This window comes from Xenopus laevis, chromosome 9_10S (assembly GCF_017654675.1).
Source record: "Xenopus laevis strain J_2021 chromosome 9_10S, Xenopus_laevis_v10.1, whole genome shotgun sequence".
Lineage (NCBI taxonomy): Eukaryota > Metazoa > Chordata > Amphibia > Anura > Pipidae > Xenopus > Xenopus laevis.
In genome coordinates, this window is record NC_054388.1 from 89,631,565 (window position 1) to 89,651,844 (window position 20,280).

The 20,280-nt window shown below is 39.1% G+C and overlaps 1 long non-coding RNA gene across 1 annotated transcript; it reads left to right on the forward strand.

Moving 5' to 3' along the window:
- Nucleotides 1-16,460: 16,460 nt before the first annotated feature.
- On the forward strand, nucleotides 16,461-19,925 carry LOC121399075. Its single transcript, XR_005964737.1, has 3 exons — nucleotides 16,461-16,527; nucleotides 17,330-17,488; nucleotides 19,788-19,925. It is a non-coding gene; the product is annotated as an uncharacterized LOC121399075 (long non-coding RNA).
- Nucleotides 19,926-20,280: the final 355 nt, after the last annotated feature.

Below are 20,280 nucleotides of genomic sequence, written 5' to 3' on the forward strand. Positions count from 1 at the left end.
ACTTGAGGTGGGATTTGCTATTGACCTGGGAGTTAATTAAATATTCGGCGACTTCTGCAGTAAGAAGGGTAGCAGTCAATTCAATCAAATGCAATGTAGGTTTTTAAGTCTTCCTTAACAAGCATTATGTGATGTCAGCAATTTAAAATGGACCCAATTCCCACTTCCTTCTTTCAGAAGTTGACTATAATAAAATTAATTTGAAATTGAATAAAGGGCTTGACCCCCTACTAGTTGTGGGTCCACTGCATATCTCCCATTTCCCTAACACTCCCGCCTATGAGGCATGTGTTACTAGTAAGTGGACACAGTTTGGGGGAAAATAGGGGCTGCAGAGCTGTCAATCAACCCCATGCCATGAGGGATGATTCACTCCAGGCCTTTGTGAGATCTTATTTCTTGTTATCATTCAGCATGAAGAAGACTTCAGGCATAAAAAAATTCAGGACTGGATCATTATATCCCGCATGAAATGTGGTTGGTGGACAGCTCTGGGGATGTGGTCAGGGTGGACAAGAGGCATATCCTAACTGTCCTGTTTAAGGTGAATCAAATCATGGGAGTGATGCCAATGTCCTGACCCAATAGATTTTTCTACAAGTTTGCAGTTGGTTCTTTAGACACATTAGAGAAACCCAGGCATGTTTCTGCTTTATATCCTCATAGTTAATGTAGGTAAGGGATTTTAATTATAAATAAACACACACGCAGGAAAGGTAAGGGCAACTGAGATACCAAAATGAGCTATAACCTTACTCACTACATGGCATACAGGTGGAACAGCGGCGTTTCACAGGCAGCTGCTATTCTGAGATTGTTCTCTCTGGATTTGTGTATTCTGCAAATTGATAAGGATAAGGCTGAAACAAGAAAAGAAAAACAAATGGACAATTTCACTTCCTAACCCAAAGGTTATGCTTGAATGTATAGAAAAGCAAAGTTATGCTCTACAGAGACCTAGCTAATCATTTATTTCTGTTACACATACATATAACACCATATTGATTATCTGTATCCAGTATTTTTTAAAGACCTGGTCTGGGATGTGGGGGTTGTTCTGCTTGTATTTATGAAATGCACAACTGGAATTAGGATAGCATGGGTGGAAAACACAAGAAAGCAAACAAAACAAATAAACCAGAGGAATAGTTTTAAAGGAGATACTGTATATAGGATATGTATATAAAAAACAAATTTTGTAGGCAATAATGAATAATATACAGTATGTAGTGATGGGCAAATTTATTCGCCAGGCACGAATTTGCGGCGAATTTGCGCGATTCGCCGGCAGTGAATAAATTTGCGAAACGCCCGCGAAACTTCGCCTGAAAAAATTCGCCGGCGTCAAAAAATTTTTTTGCCGGCGTCAAAAACGGACGCTGGCGTAAAAAACACAGTGCCGTTTCGCAAATTTTTTGCCGTTTCGCGCAAATTCGCCCATCACTAACAGTATGGTGCTTCTTTTACTTGGGGCAAAAATTAAATATTTATCTTCAAAATTGCACATTTTTGGAGCTCCCTAGATAGGATAGGATAGATATGTCCCGGTCTGTGTTTCAAATGAGGGGTGGGCATGTCCTAACGGTCCCTGCCAGAAGCACAGTAGGAGAGCCAATCACAGCCCTACAGTGACACAAGCAAAGCCAGGCTTAAGCTGCCTAACAGGTCAGCCTAGCGGCTGATTGGTTCCTATCCTAGGCAGTGTGCCGAGTGCTGCTGAGCTCCGCTGCACAGCCTGGGAAAGGAGGCAGCAGGAAGTGAAACAGATGGGCTGGACTTGGGTTTTTTTTTCTGAAATCTTCAATAAATCAGTCCACAACACTACTTTTTAAAGCACATTCCTTCAGTGTTAAAAAGAGTATAACAGTGCGGGGCACATTTACTATGGGTCGAATATCGAGGGTTAATTAACCCTCGACATTCGACAATCGAAGTTAAATCCTTCAATTTCGAATATCGAAGTCGAAGGATTTACCGCATTTCGTTCGAAGGGAAAATCGATTAACGATTCTAAGGATTTTAATCCATCGATTGAACGATTTTCCTTCTATCAGAAATTACTTAGAAAGCCTATGGGGACCTTCCCCATAGGCTAACATTGGTGCTCGGTAGGTTTTAGGTGGCGAAGTAGGTGGTCGAAGTTTTTTTTTTAAAGAGACAGAATGGTCGAATAGTAGAACGATTTTTAGTTTGAATCGGTTGATTCAAAGTCGAAGTCTTAGTCAAAGGTCGAAGTAGCCAATTCTATGGTCAAAGTAGCCAAAAAAATACTTCTAAATTCGAAGTGTTTTTCATTCTAATCTTTCACTCGAGCTGATTCACTGAATCTCAAAATGTCGATTTCTTCTTAAAAAAAATCATGCTTTACTCCATGGTATTCTCAGGTTTGTTCTCAAATATTATTTATCCTGACGTTCCTGTATAAAGCATTTGAATGATATCCTGAAGTCATGGAAGATAATAACTTTTCAAAGAATAGCTATCTTTTTTTTCTGCTTTTGTTTCTCTACCTATCCCCTACAGTTCTAAATGTCTGTTGTTTTTATTGCTATAGTATACAATGAAAATAGCAAAAGGTTATTTTAATCATGTGTGTATTTCCCATAGCTATCTCTTGTGAATCTATTTCCTATTTTACTTAGGTTTTAAAACAAACTGAAGAAATTCTACACCAAAACATAATTTCTAAGAAAATATTAGATATTAAAAGGTAGTACAAGTATGAGATCAGTTCTCCAGAAACCGATGATCTACAAAGCTTTGAAATTATGTGATGGCCATCTCCCATGGACTCAATTTTAAAGAAATAATTCAGATTTTTAGACCATTTTTGTACTTGATCCTAGCTGAAATTAATCCTTACTAGAGGCAAAATAAACCTATTAGGATAAATTATGGAAAGAACCCTTTTTCGGAAAGCCCCAGGTCCAAACATTCTGGATAACAGGCCCCATACCTGTATTGCTGGGGTGATTGCAAATGGCTGTATATTATTTAAATAAAATCATCATCTCCATGGTGCATAGCATATGACAGATAAAAGGAAGCAAATGGCTGAGAAACAAGGGGTAATATCTAATATCCTATAAGAGGGCAGTGCACATACATACATACATTTGTCCATATAATATTGACAAAATGGTAGTTAGGGATCCTATAATTAATCTCATGGTACTTATTGGATTCATTAAACTCTTATAACAGTTGAATAGTTAATTTGGGTTGAAAAATGGCCAAAGTCCATCACGTTCAACGTGATGGACTTTGATATAGTACAGATGAACCCCAGTGCACATACTGACCTATATATAGCAGTATTTCTACTAACTAGCTATATCTCTACAGATTGCAATTGCCTTGGATTTTATGCTTGCTCAAGAAATCATCAAAGCCACAAGGCAATAACAGGATCAGCTATCACAGCATCACACGGCAGGGCATTCCACAACCTCACTGTGAAGAACCACCTACTGTTTGTTGCTTTATAGTTTAGGATAGTGATGTGCAGGGTGGCCCGATACCCGCAGGTCGGGCAGGTTCGGGCCTACCTTGCACCCCCATTTGTAGGTGGTTCAGGGTTGAGCTCTTCTTCCTGCTCTCCTTGCCCACCACCTTACACTGCCGGCTTCCGGCTTTCTTTTTATAGACGCTCGCCGTTTTTGTGACATCATTGGCTGGGCAGGTTATCGCGGGTCTATAAATGGGAACCGGAAGTTGGGCTCAGGAAGGCAGGTTCGGGTGACCCACACATCACTAGTTCAAGACCTCACATCTAAAGGGGTGACCTCTTGTTCTTGGATTTCTTTAATGGGAAAAAAAGATGTTACTGGGCGCCACAGCAAATACATTTTAAGTTTCTCAACATATCCAGAGGTTGTACTCTTCTACCAATAGATATTGAAATTGCTCATTATTTAGGCTTCATGGGGGCCCCTATACCTCCTGGGTCCCCCAGCAACTGCAGGGTCTGCTTCCTCTGTAGTTATGCCCCTGGTCTTTAATGTCCTTTAATGCCTGTGCATGGGCAGGTGTATCAGCTCCCCCAATGTATACATGGGGATGATGGAACGTTTGCCTTGATAACAGTTTCCACAAAATGGCACCTGCCTGAATGATCTAATTGTGGATTCCAAAGGAATAAAATAAACAAGATCTAATTAATTGATATAGTACAAGTAAAGTTTATTTTGTGTCAGCAAACAAGATGTAAGGAAGATATGGAATTATTTCTTTGGGTGACAGGTCTCTTAAACTGGTATATTGTAGCACTGGAACATAAAGTAGAAGCAGGACTGACTTTTTTTATGCATTCTGAAAAACAGTAATGAAAAAAATCTAACCTTTACTCAATGTAACACAAAAATACATACATAGAATATGCATTAATATAAAATGGCGTTTAGCAATCTGTACATTTCAACTGTGCTATATTATGTAATTACCGTTCAACTTTTATACATGCAATTAAGCATTGGCAGTCATGTAGAAAGATATTATCTGAAGGTTCTGACTGTTAAGCACATACACACTCACCATACCAGAGATCTACGTGGTTTAATAATGGAAATAACATATGAGTAATTTAACTAATCGCACTTTCAGTCTTGCAGAGCTTTTTCCCCCTACACATAAGCAAATGATGATATTTTTGTGAAAAGGTAGCATAACTGTTTCTTGCAAATTTATCTGAGAATATATATTTCCATTGTGGAAATCTTTCTAATGTATTCATTTTCTTTATAAATAATGCTCTTGTTTTTTTGTTTTTTTTTAAAAACCAGGTGCAATCTTCTTTAATAGAGTTTCAACCTAGCTAGATAGGGAGAAGTGGTTTACATGCACAATGGTGTGATTCGGTTCTGTAATGTATGCTGCAATTATACAGTTGATAGAGCCTCATGTTGCTGCCATTTTTTCCTCTACATAAATTTACTGCATGTTTAGTATAATGACAGTGTAATGAGAACCCAGGTCTCTGTCGTTCATTTGCATGTGGTCTCAGCAAGGTAGAAGCAATCAAGATCTTCATTATGTAACCACCAAAAAAATAAATAAGCACCAAGAAGGTTCCAAGTTAACTGGCATTTTAAACTTGTTTTGAAAAAATATTGTGCTCTAAACATAATATCCTACAGCGGTCAAAATTGTATTGTTTATTAAAAATATATGATTATTTGGGCCCTGTTTACCATTTGTATTGGTTGTGTTATTGTAATGTATGTGTAATGTGTGTGTCCGTTAGTTAGGAAAGTCACAGTGGCAAATTCACTAAGATTCGTAGTTGCGCCAGGCGCAACTTCGCCGCACTTCGCCAGGCGTAGTTTAGCCAGCGCTACGCAAATTCACTAAAATGCGAAGTTGCGCACAGGGGTAGCGTAAGGTTGCGAAGTTGCGCTAGCGTTGATTCGCGAAGCGAAGTTACGCTAGCGATGGTTAATTTGCATACGGCGCCAAATTCAAATTTCAATGGAGGAATACGTAGAATCACTACAAATGCCTGGGAAACCTTCAAAACATCAAATAAATGTTTTTTTTTGCCCTACACATGTGCCCACTTTATAGTTAAGTTGCCATGAGTTAGGAAATGTAGGGGGGAAGGAGGGGAGCCCCAAAAATTTTTTCGATCTTTTTCAGCCTATCACCCATAATATAGAAAAAACACCAGCAATCCCTATCTACTCTATTGCGCTTCGCCTGGTCTGAGGTGGCGAAGGAAGTCTAGCGTAAAAGGTAGCGTTCAGTACACTGCGCGCGTTAGTGAATTTGCGTAGTTACGTCCGTAGCGAAAATTCGCCAGGCGTAAGGGTGCGAAGTAACACTAGCGAATTTTTGCCAGCGTTGGTTAGTGAATTTGCGAAGTAACGAAAATGCCCAACGCTAGCGAATTGACGCTGGCGTTAGGCGCTTAGTGAATTTGCCCCACAATGTGGTGATTACCAGCAGGGCACACACTCATGCACGTTTATTTGCAGAAAATATGTAACGTTTTGGGGGCAATTCCTTATGATAGACACAGTTTCAGGCTGGTAAAAAATATATTTTTGTCCCTCTTTCTACTTTTCAAATGTTGGGAGGTCTGTATGGGACAAATAAATTCCATTGGGGAGTGGGTCTGGGTCAGTGGGGCCCATAAAGGTTGGGCCAACCTGGTTTTTCCCCTGTATTCTGCTGGTCCAGTCCAAACCTGGTCAGACATCTTGTCTTTGGAAGGGGATTACCCCCAAAATGATACATCTTTTCATTGTATAGGAATTGTACAGCACTGTGGCATATGATGGAACGTTATAATTATAAGTAAACTATTCTATGACATTTTACCTACTGGATGACAGTATTTTAACAGAGGAGTGTGAAAGTTATTATAAATGTTTCAACTTTATTATGAAACCTTCTCTAGTGAGGTGGTGGAGATTAAAGGGGTGGTTCGCCTTCGAAGTAGCTTTTAGCATGTTATAGAATGCCCAATCCCTAGCAACTTTGGAATTGGCCTTCATTGTTTTATATTGTCTGGTTACCATATAGACCACATTAAAAAACAGATGTTCTGCAAGGCTACAAATTTATTGTTAGTGCTACTTTTTATTCATCAGCTTTACGTTCAAACCCTATCTGGTTCATATTCCGGTCTCTAATTCAAATCAATGCATGGTACCAGGGATTAGGTAACGGGAGGGGGATCAGCTTTCTGGGGTAAAACAGCCATAAGAGTGTTGTCTCTTTTCGGCAATTTATTTTTCACTTGCAGCAAATAAACAAAATAAACAGTTAAAAAAATAACTAAAAATAACTAACACAGGTCAGTTTTCCTAACTAGCTAGGCATAAGCCTACGTCTGCCCAAAAACATTCAGAAAACAAAGTCCCAAACCTTGTGGTGATTCCAATCCTCTCAGTCAGCTCCCACAGGAATCTGTTCTGTGTCTTTCCCCAGAATGGGGCTTGAGCTGTCTTTTAGGGTAGGACTACATGGACGACGCGCTGCAACATAACACCGGCGTCAAATCATATGTGACGGAAATAAGTAAAGTAATGGATATGTTGGATAGTCACATCGTTGATCCGACGCGACACGGCTGTCGGATGCAGACGCAGTGTCACAAGCAATTTGATGCCGGCATTTTGTTGCAGTGCGTCAGATCGCACTGAAAATGCCCATGTAGTCCTACCCTCAGGAAAACACCCGTCCTTGACTAGCAGTCCCGGAACCACTCTGTTAGGAATCTGGGACATAAATAAGCTCCAACCTGGACTTTCCAAGGTATCCTAGTGGTGACCTCACCACAATGGTTACTAGGGTCATTTTGACCCTACCAACCAGATTGCTACCAGAAAAAGGAAATAAAAAAAAATAAAAAACAAATAAAAAATTAAAACCAAGTTCAAGCATGACAAAGTTGACAAAGCCTTTTGGCAAAGATTTTTTATTAGCCTTGGCCTTTATTAGTGGGCATTAATAAGGATGGGCAAATTTGACCCGTTTAGTTTCACCAAAAATTCGCCGCCATCGAAATGACGCTGACACCCATTAAGAAGTCTATGGGCGACAAAAAAATTTTGATGCGCGGCAATTTTTTTTTGACGTGCGTCTTTTTATTTTGACGCACGACGCCATACAAGTCTATGGGCGTCATTTTTTCGCCGAAACAAAGCAAAAGAATTCGCCCATCCCTAGTGGCCAACCCTTGCCAGAATTATTCTGGTGTAATCTGGTCTCCTGTAAAACATGCTATAGAGTAACTGAGCTATTGAAACAGCAACAAGGACCTTAAACTATAATCCAGAAAATCACATGATTTATCAATTACGTATAATCTCTTTGCTAATAATACAGGCTCATTTATTCTTGTGCCTTTTTGCTGAAGGTGATTTTAAAGTCACATCATGTTAGTGTTACATATTTTACAGTGAGCACTAGTACAGTTATAATAACTTTCTCCTACAGGAATGCTGTTGAATGTGTATGATATACTAGAAACACTCATCTTTTCCTGTAAAAACATTTTTACTTTTAGTAGCTATTTCTATAATGGAGAGTTATATTTTACTGTCATTCCACTAGTGCAGTTTAATGCCACAGTCACAAATGTGATTAATCGCTAAGGAAAAATCCCATAAAGAGCATGATTGAATTCCTGGCAAACTGAACACTTATTTTAAGAAATTATCAAAGTACAATGGTCAAGAAATTGAATAAAAGCTGTTCAGATCTTGCTAAACTGTGTTTGGTCATAAGTCCCCTTTTAAATTTCAAAACGCAGCTAAAAAACTCAATGATTTGTCAGACAGAAAACCATGGGACCTTTTATACAAAATGCTCGGGACCTGGAGTATTTTGGATAAGGGACCTTCTAGTAATAAAATAAAATAATTTAAACATAAAAAACCCAATAAGATTGTTTTGACCCCAATAATGAGTTATATCTTAGTTGGGATCAAGTGCAAGGTACTGTTTTATTAATACAGGGAAAAAGGAAATCATTTTTCTAAAGATTTTAATTATTTCATTAAAATGAAGTCTATTGGAGATGGCCTTCCCGTATTTTGAAGCTTTATAGATAACACAAAGTTTCCCCCTTCTCCTTTCAATGTTTTTGAAAAAGGAAAACCATATAATAGATATTTTCCCTGGGTGGTCAAAGAAACTCTTAAAGGGGAATATAAAATAACCATTTTTCTAATACAGATGTTTAAATTTCCCTAGACTGGAGCTTAGGACCCTGACCCTAGTTCCTACAGTGCATAGGTTCAAGCTTAGACTACTACTTTAAGAAATCATGCTCAAGGCTATGAAGTCTCTGGGGTCTCCCACTGAGTTTTTCTATCTGCTCAAAAGAACAGACTACATTATCTAAATTTCTGTGTAGCCCACTCTTGCCTTCCCCCTGGCTATTCCCAGCAGAGGATTGGTTGCACAGGTTTATTTTTCTCAGATGGGCCTATGTTATTAGCATGGAAGATGGGGTTTTTGACAGCTTCAGCCATCACAATCATTATGTCTCCCTGTTGTTAAGAAATGTATTGGCTAAAATATGATGTGGTACAGATGTTACACAAACATTTTCAATATGTTAAATATCAGAGACTAATATAGTACTTACTCTGGGATCTAACCTGATGAACATGCCTCTCCAAGGTGAGCTTCAAGGGATTCTCCTCTGCCCTGAGTTTACATACTTAGTGCCTACATTTGCGGATCAGAATTAGATAAAAATTCTCTACTTCAGGCCTAAACTAAACATTTCATTCCTAATGAAATCTAAATGTAGGATTTAACCTAACATTAGGTAGCCCTTGTCTATTGGTCCCACTTCCGCATATGCCACTTATGTACCGGTATGTCTTTCACTGATATCTCAATTTTCCATCCATGTTGGTTTTACCAGATTACTTAATAATTCAGGTACACATCAAATCTAGAAAATCTAGATAGAATGACTGCATTGATTACAATTTAATTGGCATGCAGTCAGTACAGCCCTGCAACATGTATTTCTTAGACATGCCCTGAATTTTCATGTGATCTGGTAACCCTAATGTCTCTGGCGGAGCCTGTGACCCGCATGGGCCGACACCATGACGTTGCGCGCCTGGCGCAAACATTGACCCCCATCTTTTTATTTCATACCACTTGACATCCCTATACTAATTTTAACCTAGCAATCACCCAGATTGCACAACAACACTTGCTACAACTACTTTTTCGTATGCATGATAGTCAGCTTTAGGTCTATGGTTATGGAAGTGACAGGGGACAGGCAAGGCTATAGCATCACTTACTTACATTTGGTAGAACAGAAATGTTCAATGCACAATATTATAACTTACTGCAGTGATCCCCAAACAGTGGCTTGAGACCTCAAAGCAGGTGCTTATTTTTGAATTTCTGATTTGGAAGCAAATTTGGTTGCATAAAAAAAGACAGGTGTACATGTACTCTTGCAGGCTGCCAGTCCACATATGGCTACCAAATAGCCAACCACAGTCTTTATTTGGCACCCCCTGGAAATGTATGCATGCTTGTCTTGTGGACCTCCACTTTGCTGTAATGTGTGGAGAAGTAAATATTACTATTATATATGCACTGTTAGACAATTCCTCGATTCCAGAGACATTTTAGTTTCATGCTATCACAGAAGAGTCATAAGAAAAAATCTGAGACAAAATCGGACAAATCTGAGCCTATACATATCTGAAGGTGTCCCGTTCTTTCTTTCTTTCTAATACAATAAATGGGATAAAGCTATAATAAGCAAGGTAAATTACATTCAGTGACATTGTGCTAATTAAGTCATAGCCCTCTGCCTGGCTTGGCTGCATTTTTAATTACCAGCTAATCTCATCAATATGGTTCCTGACTGGGCATCTGCAGACAGTTGTGTTACAACTATAGGAAATTCAAAATTCAGCTTTCTGAAATTTTCAGATTGAAAGACTGACCTGGTACGTTGTGCTCAAACACAAAAAGTAGGACACCAGGGAATTAAACACTTTTGCTCTACTGTTTAGCTGGACATCAACCTTTCTTGGACTTATGTAGACCCAAATAGCATTACATACACAAATTAAACTGTGCAATGGTTTTGGAGTTCTTTGTAAATGTAATGGTTATTGAACGAGTTGACTTTCTATTCTTAACACTTCTGGTTCTGCATCCAGCAGACCTATAAAGAGGCTAGCCAGGCATTGTGGGACTCTATGTCTTCTCTATAAGATAACTGTTTTTTGCTTCATCGTTTCAAGAGTCAAAAACATCAGTGCAGAAGAAGGCAGACACGTACTGCTTTCCATTGCAATTACATTTAGAACCACTGAAAATGCTGAATAAATGTATATTACTTAGAAGTGTATTTTCTTTCCTTATTTCATTCTAATATACTAACATGCCCTTTTATACAAAAGGACCCCCAAGTAGCTTGTCTACCTTCCTGGTTTTTCTACCTTGTTTTTTTGAAGGCTGATAAGAGAAATATTAGTGAGGCATGCACAAGATTCCACAGAGGTTTGTCATCTCTCTCATCATAATGATAGTCAAGCTTAGTGCTATTTATTTATCTTCTTCAGACAATACTTTCATCTCTGCTGGATGTGAAATCAATAATAGAATCATAATGTGAAAATATCAGTTTCTGTGGAATTCCATGAGTTTTTTCATTAAAACATTCTGGCACTGTTGGTTGATTTAGCCCCACTAGATCACATAAAAAGCAATGGTATTTATCTCACATGGTATTTATCTCACATAGGTATTACTGTTTACATAATGTTACACGAGTTGGCCAATTTCAACATAATCTCTTGTTTTGAGCCTGCATAGTTCACTGTTAGGATTAAGACTAGCAGTTAGGAGCCGAAGTAATGCGGTGTCCTCATGTATGGTGCTTTAAATACGCTACTTGGTTTAATGTGACACTTGAGGAAGTGAAAATGATGGAGAAGATGACAAAGTGAACACAGGCCAGGGGCCAAAACCAGGAGATCAGATATTAAACATGGGTAGCAGAAATGGGAACAAACAGGACTCAGGAACAAGGGTCAAGGAGGAACAAGGAAAACAAGGAACTCAGGTACAAGGGGGCTAGAATCAATTATCCAGCAATAGGAAGAAGGATGGTATTGGCTTAAATGAGTCCTTGATGACAAGCTTGTTGGCACCTGACCTTAACTAAATTAGAGGTGGAGACTGTGAGGACAGTGGAGAGAGAATAAGTCGACTACCAGCAGTGATCAGTTTCAAAAGCCTTGATATGCATTGGCTTAATAACACGCAGACATTTTGCATTTTTCACAAATATCCCCAGGAATTCAGAAATTTTAAAACTGCACTTATATTGGTTACTCTCAAATGTAATATATACATTTTATACACCACTGATTGACACTTGCAGTCACCCTGTTCACCATACTTGAAGCATTCCACTCCATCTCCACACGAATCATCACACCAGCATCTTACTATAGCATATGGTTGTAGAACTACTATCAGATGTTTAACATTGCATGCATAAAGACACCATATGTGTTATTATAACAAATGCATCTTGTGCTCCTTCACCGCACAGCCAAGTCTATTGTGGAGTTCTTGGCTATTATGTTTTCCCTCTTGTGACCTGGAGTACTCCTCTAGGTTGCAATTCCTATTAAGACAATGCCTGGTCCTAACCACTTCTTCCTTAACCTATTTTAACCCTCAACTCATTCATACTGCATCTTCCTTATATCTGCCTGACCTCATCAGCATCTCTCCATTTCACCAGCTTCCTATTCCAACCTCAGACAAGCTTGGGTTTAGTGTGGGCTACTTGTCGATCATTTCTTTACCTTGATCCAGATGTCTCTTACATCAATCAAGTTGTCAAGTCTGAAAAAAACTGAAGTTCATCTTATCTTAAAGAAACAGTAAAATCTTTAAAGTAATGAAAATATCATGTACTGTTGCCCTGCACTGGTAAAACTAATTTGTTTGCTTTACAAACACTACTATAGTTCATATAAACAAGCTGCTGTGTAGCAATGGCAGAAATTGAAAAAGGCTATATGGCACAGGTTAAATAGTGGATAACAGATAACACCATTATGTTCTACAGAGCTTATCTGCTATCTGATGTGTAACCTGAGCCTTTTCTCCTTTGAATGGCTGCCCCCATGGCTACACAGCAGCTTATGTATATAAACAATAGTAGTGTTTCTGAAGCAAACACAGCAAGTTTTACCAGTGCAGGGCAACACTGCATTATATTTTTATTACTCAAAAACACTTTCATTTCTTGATGTTACTGTTCCTTTAAGCATTTAATCTTACATAAAAGATCACGTTAAAATCATTTTAGCTTCAATGCTTTGATATACAAATATTGCAGATATGTAGAAGAATGATAGCTAGATAGATAGCTAGATAGATGAATAAATAGACAGTTGTACAGAGAGTGTGAGGCAGAGAGAGGCTTTTTAAGGAAATACAGCGATATAATTGGCTATATTTGCACATTTTAAGAAAAATGTTTAAAATGCCCAGCCAGCATATTTTAAATTGGGATAATTACTTTGACTCCTTGTACATTTAATTTGCTGTGGAAGCTTTGCTGACATTTCTATTCTGTATAAAGTAATCAATAAAAGAACAGCTGTATTATGAAGAAACATATTGGGGTTTGTATGGATGCTCTACAAGGTCGTGTTTTTCATAGGGTAGGAGTTCTTATAAGTACATCCCCTGTGGGGATTTATCATTGTAAGTTGTTGCCATAGTAAAACAGACTAGGCCAGTCAGCTTGAAACATATTGTAATGTGAGCATAAAATGAAAGCTTTAGTGGCATATTGTACTGTACTTTTTCATAAAGATGCAGAAAGGCCAAGATTAAAAATATCTAAAAATTGAAAATCAATGAAAGCTCAGGGTCTTAGTTTCAAAACAACTTACAGTGAATTTAAAGGGCACACCAGTCTGTAGCAGATTACATATACAGTAGAAAATAGAAAAATGACAGTTACAGCAGTACATAACATTTATTTATACAGAATGATTATATGATAGGATGGATACAATTAATGCTACATGTGTTTCAGAAAAGATTATTCAGTCTAATTATGTAATGTTTATTATTTTGTGCAAGATTTTGAAAAACTTTTACAGATTTGAGGCAGATTAGTTGCAGTTATGAACAAATAAAGATAATATTCTACAGCAGTTTGTTTATACCAATCAATCCCCTACAAATTCAGTAGGGCATTGACATACAATTGGGGCCCCAGGCCTCTCTTCAAAAGAATTATTTCCAGGCCCAACCCCCGGTGCCAAAATCATGGGTCACGTGATGAGGGTAAAAATGAGGGTCACGCACAGGTCCCCTATACAGAGGAAGCAGATCTGGGGCCCCTGCCTCAAGAGAAATTGAGTAGGCTATAGTATTCCAGACATTTAATTGTTTTGGGGTTTGTGGTGCTAAATTGTGCTGTTTTCTTTTTGTTGAACTTTTGGGTTTAAAATTTCAACTTATTGTTATGGCTTAGATCCCCTAGCAACCAGGTAACAGTTGGAAAGTCAGAATGGCAGATGAATTGCAGGGGGCTGAGTAGGAAGATAAAGAACACAAAATAAGAACAAAATCATATCCTGTATGCTGAAATTTTTCAATATTCTAATGTGGGCGTATGTTTAAAAGTTGTAACTGTTAAATATATTGTAGGTCATTTTTTTTTAACTATTTGAATCTCATTCCACATTAGTTTTTATCACTATTATATATACACATATATACACAGTATATATATATATATATATATATATATATATATATATATATATATATATATATATATACATACACAGTATATATATATATATATATATATATATATATACATACACAGTATATCTATCTATCTATCTATCTATATATATATATATATGTATGTGCCTACTCTATTTAGACATAAGCGCAAGTATGTTAAAGAAAAAAGTAAGACTGGTGAACATTGGCTTAGAAATGTCTGCACTGACGAATTTTTGCTGGCGAAACTTCGCCAGCGTTCGTCTGCCAAGATGAAACGTCACATTTTGATAAATAAGCGTATTCGCTGCAAATTAAAGTTAGTGAAGTTGCTCGAAGTATGGCAGAGCCTTCCAAGGTGAAAATTCACCCTTTAGTAAATTTGCCCCACAGAGCGGATGTCAGGGCAGAAACACGTGGGTATGCATTTTAGAGCCAAAATCCTTTTAAAGGAAAACTATACCCCTGAACAATGTTGCTGTCTGTAAAAATATATTGCATAAAACAGCTCATATGTAAAACTCTGCATCATGTAAATAAACCATTTTCATAATAATATACTTGTTAGTAGTATGTGCCATTGGGTATCAAAAATAGAAAATTGGCATTTTATAAAATAAGGGCTGCCCCTTGGGATTGTATGATTCACGGCGCACACAAACCCAACAAACTATACTTGTTAGGTCACATGAGCCAATTAACAGACAGAGTTCTGTCTTTGCTTCCGCACTTCTTCCTGTTACAGTTAGAGCTATAGAATTTCCGGTCAGGTGATCTCTGAGGCAGCACACAGACCATCACGAAATGGTGACTCAAGGCAAGAGATGTAAAAGGGCAAGATTTACTTAAATAATATATACCAGTTTGGTAAGATTCTTTAATATGCCACTTAATTTGTTGCTTAAGTATTCATTTCAGAGCCGGGCCAACCCGGCCAGGCGCCCTAGGCAAACTGGCCGGCTTAGTGTGTGCTCAATTGCGAAACTACGCGCCAGTGCGCATGCGTGAAACTACGCACCAGCACGCATGCGCAGAAGCGCATTTAAACGGAAATTACCAGCGGCAGTCAGGGAGACACAGGACCGGACATGGGGTAGGCGACAGAGCAGGAACTAGGGGTAGGCACAGTAGGCACGTGCCTAGGGTGCAAAGCTGAGGGGGCGCCAGGCACGTGCCTACTCTGCCTACCCCTAGTTCCAGCCCTGATTAATTTGGGGGTATAGGTTTCCTTTAAAGGAGAAGGAAACCCCCAGGGCGCTAAACCCCCCCCCCTCCCCTGTGCTGCCCCCCCTCCATCCTCCCCCCTGGCCTACCTGTCCCCCTGGGCAAATGCCCCTAACTTTTTACTCACCCCTCTGCGCAGGTCCTGTCCACGGAGTACGCAGTCGCCATCTTCTCCCACGCGCGTCTTCTTCCTGCTCTGATCGGCGTTTTCTGGCGCATGCGCAGTAGGAACAGGTACCGGTACGGCTCTACTGCGCATGCGCCGAATGTCACGAAGTTTTCCGATTTCACTTCGTGACATTCGGCGCATGCGCAGTAGAGCCGTATCGTACCTGTTCCTACTGCGCATGCGCCAGAAAACGCCGATCAGAGCAGGAAGAAGACGCGCGTGGGAGAAGATGGCGACTGCGTACTCCGTGGACAGGACCTGCGCAGAGGGGTGAGTAAAAAGTTAGGGGCATTTGCCCAGGGGGACAGGTAGGCCAGGGGGGAGGAGGGAGGGGGGGCAGCACAGGGGAGGGGGGGAGGGGTTTAGCGCCCTGGGGGTTTCCTTCTCCTTTAAGGCATGCACAGGAGCAAGTGGAGGGAGAACTTTGGCTGTTTCTCACTTCGCAAGAGTTCGGCGCCCTAGACGCAACTTCGGATTTTAGTGAATTAGCGTTGTCCTGGCGAATCTATGCCTACTCATCACTGCTCGCCCTGACTACAGAAAAGTAAGAGAAATAATGTAGTAGTAGTAGAAAGCTACCCTACAACCAAGGCTCACTTTCCCATAGAACTTTACTTGTTCTTTGATTAACAAGCCTGTAAAGAAGGAAAATGAAGCATTCAATGTATTTTGGAGAATTAAGTATTGAATACAGGAAAATAATTGTTAAATACTAAATTCTCAATCAGCAGTTACCTCTCAGTCAAATTGAACTGATACTTGTTGCATTGTCATAATCCTGTTTGTTTTGTTTCTGTAGCCTTGCAACAGGACATTATCTTCCTATCTGTGAATTGCAAGATTTAATGCCGAGTACGAGTGCTGAGGTATGAGATCTGTTATTAGGAAACCCATTATCCAGAAAGTTCCAAATTACAGAAATGCTGTCTCCCATAGACTCCACTTTAGCCAAATAATCCACACTTTTTAAATGTATTTCCGTTTTCCCTGTAATAATAAAACAGTACCTTGTGCTTGATCCCAACTAAAATATAATTCATCCTGGTTGAAAGTAGAACCAGCCCATTGGGTTCATTAAATGTTTACATGATTTTCTAGTAGACCTAGGGGCAGATTCATTAAGGTTCGAATTTCGAAGTTAAAAATACTTCGAAATTCGACCCTCGAATTGAAATCCTTCGACTTCGAATTCGAAGGATTTAGCGCTAATCCTGCGATCGATCGAAGGATTTTTCGTTCGATCGAACGATTAAATCCTTCGAATCGAACGATTCGAAGGATTTTAATCCAACGATCGAAGGAAAATCCTTCTATCAAAAAATCACAGGCAAGCCTATGGGGACCTTCCCCATAGGCTAACATTGACTTCGGTAGGTTTTAACTGCCGAAGTAGGGGGTCAAAGTTTTTTTTAAAGGGAAAGTACTTCGACTATCGAATGGTCGAACGAATTTTCGTTCGATTCGTTCGATTTCGTTCGAATTCGAACGAATTTAACCAATTCGATGGTCGAAGTACCAAAAAAATACTTCGAAATTCGAATTTTTTTCATTCGAATCCTTCACTCGAGCTTAGTGAATCGGCCCCTTAATGTATGAAGATCTAAATTATGGAAAGATCCGTTATCCAGTACTGAGAATAGGACTTACTTTATTCTTGCTTTATTTTAGTGTTTATGCTCAACCTCTTGCCTGAAGTTGTTGAATTAAAAACCCCACTGCCTTCTGGGATGCCAACATTTGTAATTCAACAACATCTGGAAGGCCACAAGGTCAAGAAAACAGGTCTATATAGATTTCTTTTGACTGCCATGTACAACTGCAGAACTGGTAAGAGAAACATTATGACAGCTGTCACCTAATCCTTCATACGCTGAATTCCCCACACAATGTTGGTGGGACACCTCTCTGCTCCAGCAACCATAATAATTAATTGCACAAGGGTAAAGCAGAGTCTTGAATGAATAATAATGGTCCCATATAAACCGAACAATGCGGCTGTACATTTATTCTGCTAGACCTTATTTTGGCATGTGCCAGAAGAATAATTAGATTTAAGTGAATTAATCAGACAGAATCTGTTAATGAATCCAACCCAATGGTGCAGGTAAACTTTCACTCTTATTAGACTCATGCACTAAATTAGATAGATGATTCTACCTTTGAAGCATCCGTTGCCCTGTCGTTCAGGTGCTTATTAAATTACTAAATATGACACGCAATTAGTCAAATATTTTTAATTTTCGGCATCATTAAAGAGATAACTGGATTAAATAAAGAAGGGTGGAACCTTGATTTTCTGCAATGAAAAACTTTTTGTACAGATGTACCTTTGAAGCTAATGCATTTTGCATTATAGAACAGTGGAATGGAGTATTGTGCATAAAATGTAAGAATGGATGTAATGACCTTTTTAGTTTTTAGTATTTAGCCAGTCCCTCTGACGTCAATAACTATCGTAGGGTTTAACTAAAGCCTTACACATTTCGTGCCTCCACGGGGCACTAGGCCGTAGGCTGAAAGCATATGACTAAGTGCCCCATGGAAGCACAAAACATGTAAGGCTTTAATTTTCACTACCTATGGGTCTAACATAAGCAATTTGGAAGAATCTCACACCCTTAGAGAGAGATCAGCCCGGTGCACAATATTAGAGGATCAGCAACCTCACAATTGGTCTGGAGAAATGGATATCAGCACACGAGGCATTAGCGTTGCAGGGAGCCCCCTGCTCGTTTATTGTGCGGAGATGCAATGTTTCTTTGTGCTTGACAAAGGGGCGTGTCCCGAAACGTTGCATCTCCGCACAATAAACGAGCAGGGGGCTCCCTGCAACGCTAATGCCTCGTGTGCCGATATACTTTTTCCCACTACCTATGGGTGCCATAACTTTTAATAAAGAATTTAGCAGCAGAAGTTGACTGTGAACAGGTTTGTGCCAGCCTAAATTCTGTATGAGGGCATTATATCTCCCATACACAGTCTACAGCTAGAGTGCCCCATTGCGTTCTTTCTGGTGTTACAGTTGTGCCTTATAAAATATTATAGGGAACAAAGGATACAAAAATTACCCTGCTCTAGTAACCCATGGCAGCAAATCAGAAGCTTTGTTTTTGAACAGCTGACCCGTAAATGCCACCTGCTGTTTGGTTGTTAATCGTTACTAGACATAAAAAATAGAACCTTTTGTTACCTTGCCCTTTTAGTTTTTCTGTGTCATGTAAAACTAATGGCTAAAGTAAGCTTTAAAAAGGAATTTATGAATGGAACACTGGGAAGTCATAGTAAGGAACAAAAACGGTAGCCACTACTAGCAATAAAAAAAAAAAATATAATATGTATGTTGTAGGGATGTGAAATGTAATAATACTTTTTCTAACTCCATTTTAATAACAAACGGGAACTGCTCTATTAAGAGCCTACCTGCAAACAACCCTGGTGCTCTAGTATAAATGTAATGCCATCAGTTTGATTTAATCAAGTTAATTTTGGTTATATTTGTATTTAGCTCTAACCATTTCTATAGTGCAGGTTGCATAGCGAGTATGATAAACATAAACAGGTCATTTATTGAACATCCAACAAACATTTTAGAGATACTGGCATTTGAGGGGTCCTGTCCTGAAACCCCCCACCATAACCACCCTCCTTTTGTTTTTTGGTACTCTGATGCAAGTGCAAGGGCTCATCGCTATAAGTACTGCATTTCTGGTTTTTAAAAATCTAAATTTGTCTCTTTAGTTACCGGGGGGGTGTCAGGAAACATAGTGCTATCTTTGTAAATGAAGATAAACTATAAACATACTTTTCCGACAGAAAGGAAGCCTTATACAACATTTAAAAAGATGGTAAAGGTTACAAAAAATAATACAAAATGATATGAGAGGATATATGTGATGCTGACAGGTACACACAAAGGATATATCCTGGTACCTTTCGGGCTGTCAGTTTCAAAATAATTATTGTTTCGTCATTCTGTGGCCATATGCTTTGTGCTGTGACTACAAATCTCTTGGGAGGACAGAAGCAAACAGGAGCATTCATACATCAACAGCCTTCAATATTTATTAATGGCAGCCGCCCTGTATTTTCTAGAGTGCTTAATATTTGATGTTATTTTCTTTTTCAGCTGTGAAAAATATTAAACATTTTAAAGAGAGACAAGATATTAGATGATTGGAGGAAGCATAATGATAGCAGTGGTGTTACTACTCACCGGCGGATGCTGGTACAGGATCGGCACCCGGGCGCCTCTATCGAGCCCTCCCAACCATGAATTATTGCAACTCTGGCGGGCATGGAAGTTACGCCACTGAATGATAGTAAAAGTAGACTGTTTTCACTTGCAAACAACGCCATCCTGTGTGTGTTTCAGCTGTGGAAAATAAAGTTATTATTAGAGAGACAAGATATGAGATGATTGGAGGAAGCAAAATGATAGCAGTGGTGTAACTACTCCCTGACGGGCCCTGGTACAGGGTGGGCACCTGTTTTCACTTGCAAACAACTCCACTCTGTGTGTGTTAATTAACATATGCTCTCTGGGCAGTTTGTGTTTGTGGTTACCTATTCCAATGGCAGACATGTTTATGAGTTTACGCTTTTCCATATAGTTACACTCA